Source organism: Apis dorsata, unplaced genomic scaffold (genome assembly GCF_000469605.1).
Source record: "Apis dorsata unplaced genomic scaffold, Apis dorsata 1.3 scaffold_264, whole genome shotgun sequence".
In the NCBI taxonomy this organism is placed as follows: domain Eukaryota; kingdom Metazoa; phylum Arthropoda; class Insecta; order Hymenoptera; family Apidae; genus Apis; species Apis dorsata.
Genome location: NW_006263542.1, coordinates 169,476 through 177,885, shown reverse-complemented (window position 1 = coordinate 177,885; position 8,410 = coordinate 169,476).

The window sequence follows — 8,410 nt, the reverse complement described above, 5'->3', positions numbered from 1 at the left end:
CGCCATTAAGCCCGGCCCACCGTACCGATTTCCACGCGGCTCCGCTCCGAGTCTCCGCTTCTTCTCGCGCGTCCACGATTGATTTACAGGTCCTACCGCCACTTTTTCTCCGGACGAACGAGAGAGATAGAGAGAGAGAGAGGAGAGGATCGAGACACGCGCGGGGACACACGCATACACACGCGTAGACGCCTTGGCTCGCGTAGACGTGCTCGAATGCTGGTTATACAGGAACGCGTGTTGGGGATGGCCGGTGATTGCCTGTGGATCGGGTTCGTTGCGCTCGAAACGGGCGGAACACCGAGATGGGATCGAGCAGGCGGATGTGATCTGGCTAGATCGGATCTACCTGCTCCTTCTTCTGCCAAGGTACCGCTCGCCTCGCGGTGCTTCATGGGAATCGATGTTCTCGATTTCTCGAAACCGATAGTATTGATCGGAACCTGTGCTTCCTCTATCTTTCCTCCTCCCCTCCCCGTCGCGTCCTTTAATTAATTATTTTTTCCCCCGTCGTTGTCGTCCTCGTTGTCGTTGTTGACGCGCGTATTGTTCGCCTTCCGATGGATTTAGTGCCTCCTTGAAATTCTCACTCGCCGCGAGATCCATTCAATGATGCTCCAGCTCGTGTATCTCCCTTTTCAACGAATTAGAGTTAATTGATTCAATTTCGGTACGAAATGCTAATTGCGGCACGACTACTAATTATACAGGTGAATTTATGTGTACACATTATCACTTGACCCGATATATACGAAGAGAGAGCCGCGTCATATACGGAGGAGNGAGAGAGAGAGAGAGAGAGAGAGAGAGAGAGAGAGAGAGAGGATAGCTGTCTTACTTGCTTACTCGCCTCTGCTCTTCCACGCGTTCTGTTTTCCGCTACCGATTCTTATACCGATATAAAAATGGTCTCGGGGGCCGTTGCCTAATTAACGGGGCGCCGCCTAATTAAGGCCCCATTCGAGCCTTTTACAAGAAGTTTATCTTGGCCTCGGCCAACCGACCTTCCGATAAGCCCCGAGTAATCGAGTTGGAAAGAACTGACGTTACACACACAGTCGGAAGATGAAGCTACTCGTCCCCCCTCCCCCTTTGAATTGATAATGTTCTAATCAGAAAACGTTGGTCGTCGGGCGAACGTCATGCATTAGAAAAGGTGATTCGGCGCAGAGGGGAGAATGGAAGTAACGAAGACTTATAAAGCTAACCGGAAATTACCAGGAATATCTCGCTTCATTTTCGGAGCACACTTACCTACTCTTATAACATACCCGAGGTGAGGCTTTCGATTCATCTTCTCGCGAATTATGCATCTCTTTGAAATGTTTCAAAGCTTCGTTTTGTCCAACGAAGAAAATTACGTTGATTCTTCCACATACGGAAGATGAAGCGGGAAAAAGATAGAAGATTAAAATTGAAGCGGTTCCTTTTTTTCGTTCAAGGAAAACTTTGAAAACTTCGTCAAACATCGAATCCACGACACGTTCTAACGAAACAACTCGGTTAAGTTCGAACGATTCCGAGGATGTAACAGGCTGAACAGTCGTACAGTAGATTGTTATCAATCAGCGCGGCGTATTACTTAACACACGACAAAATACACAACGTAGGAGTAGGAAGTGAAGTTAATACAACGGTTTCTATATATCTATCTTGCCAACTAGTTCCCGTGTCTCTATTAACTGCCGCCTCGAGTTGCAATACGTTGTTAATAACAATTCAACCGGCGGATCCGTGTTCCTCGCCGATCCCCCATTCGCGAGACAATCCTCCGTTTGCGGAGGATCGAAATATTTTGCCCGAGCGAGCGGAATGAGCACCGCGACGATACCGAGAATTTCTCTAATTCTATGAATGCAATATGATCTCGCGCGTCCGTGAATTGAATTCCGCGATCGATGCTCCGGTCGAGCGGAATGGAAAAAGAGGAGGNGAGGGAGAGAAAAAAAAAAAAAAGGAAAAAGGAAAAAAATGCAATTTCGGATTTAACGGGTCGGAAAAATGCTGCGGATCCCGTGTAATGGTGTATGTATATCGCGGTGGTGTTTTTCTCTTCTTCTTCTATAGTTTTTTATATATTCTTTTTTTTTTCACCCCCCTGTTTTTGTTTTTACAGGAACAAAATGCGCGGCTAAACGCTTGTTGCGCTTCCGGCCGCGCGCGGCTGCTCGCTCGACGCTCGATGTAATCGGGGATTGGTCGAAAATTCATTTTTATGAAATCTCCGATTGCCGATATTTTCTCCCGGCCGTATTTATAACCGTAGCGAGCAAAAAAAAAAAAAAAAAGAAGTGGAGAGGGAGGGGAGGAAAAAGGAAAAAATAGTTGGTAAAATATTTGATAAAAAAGAATAATAGAAATTACGCGGCATGTGCGCAACATTAATGCAGCCCCTTTTATTTAAAACACAATATTTCCCTCTCTCTGATTTGCATTCCCCGTATCGAAATATTAAACGTACGTTACGCTATCCGAAAGGGAAACACTGGAAAATTGTTATTAAAAGTATCGAACGCTTTCGTTTAACGATGCAAATGGGATACAATTAAAACGTTACAAAAATACCCAAGTTTTTTCCCCCGTTCTCCCTTCCCCCGATTCAAGAAAAATCGACGAATTTCGACCGAATATTTCATTCGAATCTGCAAGTAGTAGATTCGTTAATTGTCGTATCCGTTACGCGAATAATTTCTTTCCTTTTTCGACGAATCCCGAAATATTTTCTTTTATTATTTAAATACTCGAAACGCTGCTAAAAATCAGGCTAACGACACGAAATATAAACAAAATATAAAACATTTCGGTTATTCCGTACAATACCTGCTGCATATTCATTATATTATACATTTCTGTATCCTGTATCGAGGTTAGGAATCGCAACGGTTCGAATTTCCTCGTTCTGGTAACGATATATTCCCTCTTATGCCACAGGCACACGAATATGTAAATTCTTCGGTTGATCAAGGGCGTAGAATAATTTTAAAAAAATTTTTTTTTAATTCAGGCCGATAATAAAACGGCTATTTCGTAACAAAATTGATCCCGATAAATTCGATCTTCTCGTTATTTTTACGTACGCCGAGTATAAACTTTTACGGACGAAGTGCTCGTGGCATAAAGGGAACGATGCGTAAAAAATCGGTTCGATGGCGGCACGGAAGCGGGACGGTTCGATCGCGAAGTGGCGACGTCGACGGTACACGTTCTCGCGGTTGCGCCTTCATAAAACGCGCGGGAATATAAATCAGCGTCGTAACGAGTAATCGATCAAGATAATGCATTGGGAATCGGAGAAAAAGTCACGCGGACAGACCGATAAATAAGGACAAATAGAGCCGGTCGCGAGAACGATACGAGAGAGGGAGGGGGAGAGAGAAAGAGGGAGAAAGAACGTCCGACAGAAAAACGGTGCGCGTGGCGTCCCATCGACGTTAATCTGCCCCCGTGTGCACGCGAAACCGGGAAAGGGACGGACAGAAGGGACGGTACAGCGTGGAGGGTGGAGGGGGCAGGTGGTAGAATCCGTGGGGGGGAGAGGGAGAAGGAACGTGTCGCCGGATATACACGACACGTACCGGCGAACTCCTTTTTCCGATCGTGTAAAAGAAGTTGACTCGCCGCTGGATTTACAGAGTATCGACTGAAGCGTGGCCCGAGGCCACTCTCGATGCGTGATTAAGACATCCCTTGGACGATCCAATGGGCGATCGACGGTCTCGAGAAACGGAGAGAGATAACTTGGATTCGGCGCGCGAAGAATCTTTGATAACGAGTCGATCGATACGAATTAAGGAAGAATTTTTTAAAACATTCACGGTATAATTTCTATTCTCATCTTCGATATTTTCCCGACAGATGGGTATATAAGAATAATTGTTAAATTTTACAGGGTAAAGTTGACTAAATTAATTAATAAGCGAGACAATTCTATCCTGCAATTTAATAAATAAGCGACGTTTATGTTTCGACTAATATCGACTTTTATGTTCTGCTTTGATCTTGAGAATCGATCCTTCGAAATATATAAATGATAGAGAGTCGCTTTGAATAATGTACTTTTAATTGCAACGTACGAGGAATGTATGCGTTATTAGTGGAAGTAAAATGTGTTGAAAGAATAGCAAGCTGGATGAACGTATTCGCGGGTTCTGCATGACGAATGGCGTCTTGACGCCAAGCTGGTTTTATTCTCGAAGAAAAAACGAAGAGAAACGAGAAACGCGTCGAGGTAACGCGGTCGCTCGTCAATCGTCAATAAAACCTGACTTTAAACCAGAGCGGCTGTACCGTGATCCAATCACAAATCAATTTATCTGCCATCCGGCGCAGGCACGATAAAAAATCTCACTACCGGGACGCATTACCCTTGTGGATATTCGCGATATATTCGTTTATTACTCGGCCTGTATTAAAAGTCGATACAATTTTTCTATTGGCCATCGATCGTCAACAAGCGCAATGGAACTGATAGAAATGTTTGTTCGCGAGTTTTTTTCCGTTGAAAAAGCGAGCGCTTGGAAATTACCGTTCTAATTTGAGAGAAAGCATTCGCGGCCATTTCGAACGATCGATACCACTCTCGAGAGTTTCGAGAAAGAAAATTTTGTAAATATCATTTCATTTAGACGCTTTGCTCGCAAATTGCTTTTCCAAACAGCTTTTTCTTTCCCGTTCCGTCGATTCGGATCGACACAAAATGTGTTATTCCGCGTCGAATCGAAACACGAAATTGCTGTCGCATTTATCTTAACGTTAATGCGCTCGTTACTTTATACGCGTACCGTCGTGCCTGTCTTCTAACCGACGGCCATCTAAGTCGTCTAAATTGCATATTTCGAAACAGTCTCGATAGACAGTGTGACAGGTCATGAATATTATCGACGAAACTGGTCCAGCCACGGTCCAAGGATACAAATATTTTCTCGAGCGGGGGCTGTAACGCGTGACACAAAGCCGGATTAAGGTGGTGGAGATTGTAAAGTAGAGCTAGAGAAGAGATCCCGTGGCCGCATTCGAAACGACGACCGTTGCTCGGACCGTTACTTACCGACTATTTTTAATCGTTCATAAACAACCGAACTATGCATACGTTTATCGTCATTTCTATTCCACCACGGGGTATCGTTCGATATATTAAAAACTCGGGATCGAAAGTTAAGGCGTCCACGTTCCAAGAATACGATCCTCCCGTTCTTTAATTAATACCGTGCAAAGTTATAGCTTACACTCTCGCGTGCACCTCGCTTCATCCACCACCGTTTTCCTCCGTTCCTCCGTTTCTGCATTATTAATTTTCTTCTTTCTTCCCCCTCGCGGTGTCCACGTGCGTATAGACTCGCTTTGGACAAAGAGCGGACGCAACGTCTTCTACTGAAAGTTCCACATACATATATACTTATAACGAATAGCCTGATCGATGGCAAGTTGCGAGAAACGCTTTATCGGCGGCCGATCGACACAGGGGAAAGCGGTATCGTGGCGATAACGAAACGACAACGCGGAATCGATACGTGATTACAAGGTTCGGTTGTGCAAGAGGCGTGTGTGCACGCGTGCATCGGCTTAGGCTCGATGAATGTTTAACGAGGCCGATGGCGGGATGAGCCCGAGCATGTTTCGCCAAGCGAAACAGATCGTCGAAATAATGGCTGGCATTCAGGACCCGTGGACCCCCTTTCTTTAAGAACGAGGACGAGTTGTCTTTGTTGTTAAACGTCGCAGTCACCGCATCGTTCACGTTTATCTCGGCGTCGTTACCGCGAAACGTAATAACGTCTTCTGGAAATGCGAGTTGTACGCGTTCCTCGCGAACGTCCATAATTAACGCGGAAATTCTATTTTGAAACGTGATATTGAATCTCCATTCGATATTTTTACGAATATTATGTGTATATGTCTCGCGTAGAGAGAACGAAAGATAAATTTTCGAAACGTTTTGAAAGATGTAGCATTTTTCTCAAGTTTCGAAACGATGAAATGATGGGACTAATGTCGATTAATTGTTTTGCGAAATTTCAAAGTGTTTTGGGGAGAAAAGCGTGGGGTTTTTTCCTAAACGAAGGAAGCGCAGTTGAGAAGGTCGCAATTAGCAGGCTCGACTCGCAAAGTGGAAACGCTTAGAGATGGGTTGTCAAGAGGGCAAATTGCAGTTTTACTTTGGCACGTTTATCAGAGTGAGCGGGGCGGGAAGTTGGCGAGATTGCGAGGTATAGGACTGGTCCCGTGTTGAAACAAAGTGACGCCGGTGGATGTCAGCCGCGCGGCATATGTACACCTCGTGGCTGCGCAAACAACGCGGTTTCACGCGGGCGCCAATTAGCTAACGACGAAAGTTTGCCGACGACGCCGAGGAACTAATCAAGATACCGTGGATACCGTAATCACCGTTGATACCATTCCTAGACACCATCTTCTCCCGATCCTGTCGCGACTCATCGCGACGGAAACGCGAAAGAGAGAGTTGGATCATCCGTCGAATTAGCATCCGTCCCTTCCTCCTCGTCTCGAGCCAATATTTTATAATTATCGCGACGCGAGCGAGTCTCGCTCGCGGTTAAAAGTCGATTCTTCGAGCCGCGTACACGCAAGCTTCGTATCTCTCTCTCTCTCTCTTCCTTCTCCCTTTCCTTCGATCCCAAGATCGAAGAAGAATTTTACTCGTCTATGGTAATCCGGACGAATGCGCATAAATATGCAGTATTTCAAGTTAAACGTTCCTCGATGCACTCTCTGCATGTTTAATTCATGAACAACTTTCTACAAGTCGGTCGAAACTCGAGCGTAACTCAAACGAGTCGAATTCTACTTGAACATTCATCGTTTCTATCCCGCTCGGTTATTATCGATTAAAAATTTCCCACGAACGACCGAATTTCGATCGGCGAAAACGAATCGTTACGAGGAAAAAATATTCTCCCTTATTAAGTTGTTAACGAACGAGGGAGCACCACCTTATTCTTGTCCCTCGCGCGTTTCTTCGACTGGAACGAACATCGTTCGCTCTCCAAGTTCGTTCCTCGCCGTTTCTTCTCCTCGTTTCTCTTCCTCCTCCTCCTTCTTCTCTGTCACTGACCCTCTCGGGTCATCGTTTCTTCCTTCTTTTTTCTTTCGCTCCTTCATCCCTCTTTCGCCGTGCCGCGTTCCCGAGGACGAGCGCACGTCCGACAACGGAATAATAATAATTCCCTGATAATGAAGGGACAGTGTCGTCGATCTGCCATTCGATCGGACTGAAAAAAAAAAAAAAGAACACCTTGCCTTCTTACCGTAACGCCCTCTTTTCGTCACACTCTTATCCTATATCTCGATAATATTCTTTTACGCGACCCGACCCGTGGGAATGTGAATTTAATAATTACGCGTCTCGTTTTCATTTTCGCTTTTCAAAATTCATAACGAAATAAATCATCGTGAAAATCTTCGATTAAGATCGAACTGTCGTGTAAAAAAGTAATAACGATGAAAGATATATTTATGAGTACGTTTTTCTTTTTCTCCCCTTCCCTCATACTCGCCGTGCGTGAACCTAGAATCATCGAGAGATGGTTGTTCGAGGTACACCGAGGGCAAGATTCGGAAAATAAAGAAAACGAACTCGAAGAAAGTTAGGTCTCCTGTAGAATTTCCATTTGAGTGGGCCAGGCGTTAACCGGAGTACACGTCGCTTCGAGATGCCTGGACGTAACACGGACGTGCACTCAGCGTTTTCGATTATTCAGGAACGGGAGAAGGACACGTTCCACGATCCTGTCGAAGCCGATCCCTCTCCCTCCTTCCCCCCCTCCGATCGAAGCGATCGGTCGCATTCATGCGCGCACAACCGGCGAACGTGAGCACGAACGTGTGTGCACGGATCACGGATTAACCATCTTCGAGAGGATCTTCTTGAGAAGAGATCGGGCCGCGAACAACAACAACAACAACAACAACAATGGCCTGATTGATATCTGGCGGCCGGCATCAAAATAATATCGCGGCGATAGGCACGCCGGGACGAGGTTAAAAGCTTAACGAGTTACAGGCATGATATTGGATCCAAAGAAATTTATGGTGCTTGTAGTACCGGTGGGGCCCGTTCGCCTCCCGCGGCGCGGCCCACGGACCCCGCGGTCCACCGCTACATCAATAAGATACCGCGCCGAAATAAATTCGCTGTTTTGACGGCGTTTAATAATAATTCGCCAATCCCACTTGCTGCACGGGGTTACGAGGCATGGGAGGAAGGAGGGGAGAGGGCGGACGTTGGGTGACAGTAACGAAATATCGCTAGTAGAATGCTTTCTGCGAGCAACGAGTCCCGACGCGTGTCGAAATTTTCTGGTTACCGCTCGGTTTTTCCGATTTCACAGGGATTGCGGCAAAATTGAAATTTGATGTTGGGAGTGACAGGGATGGAATATCCCGGTGTTCG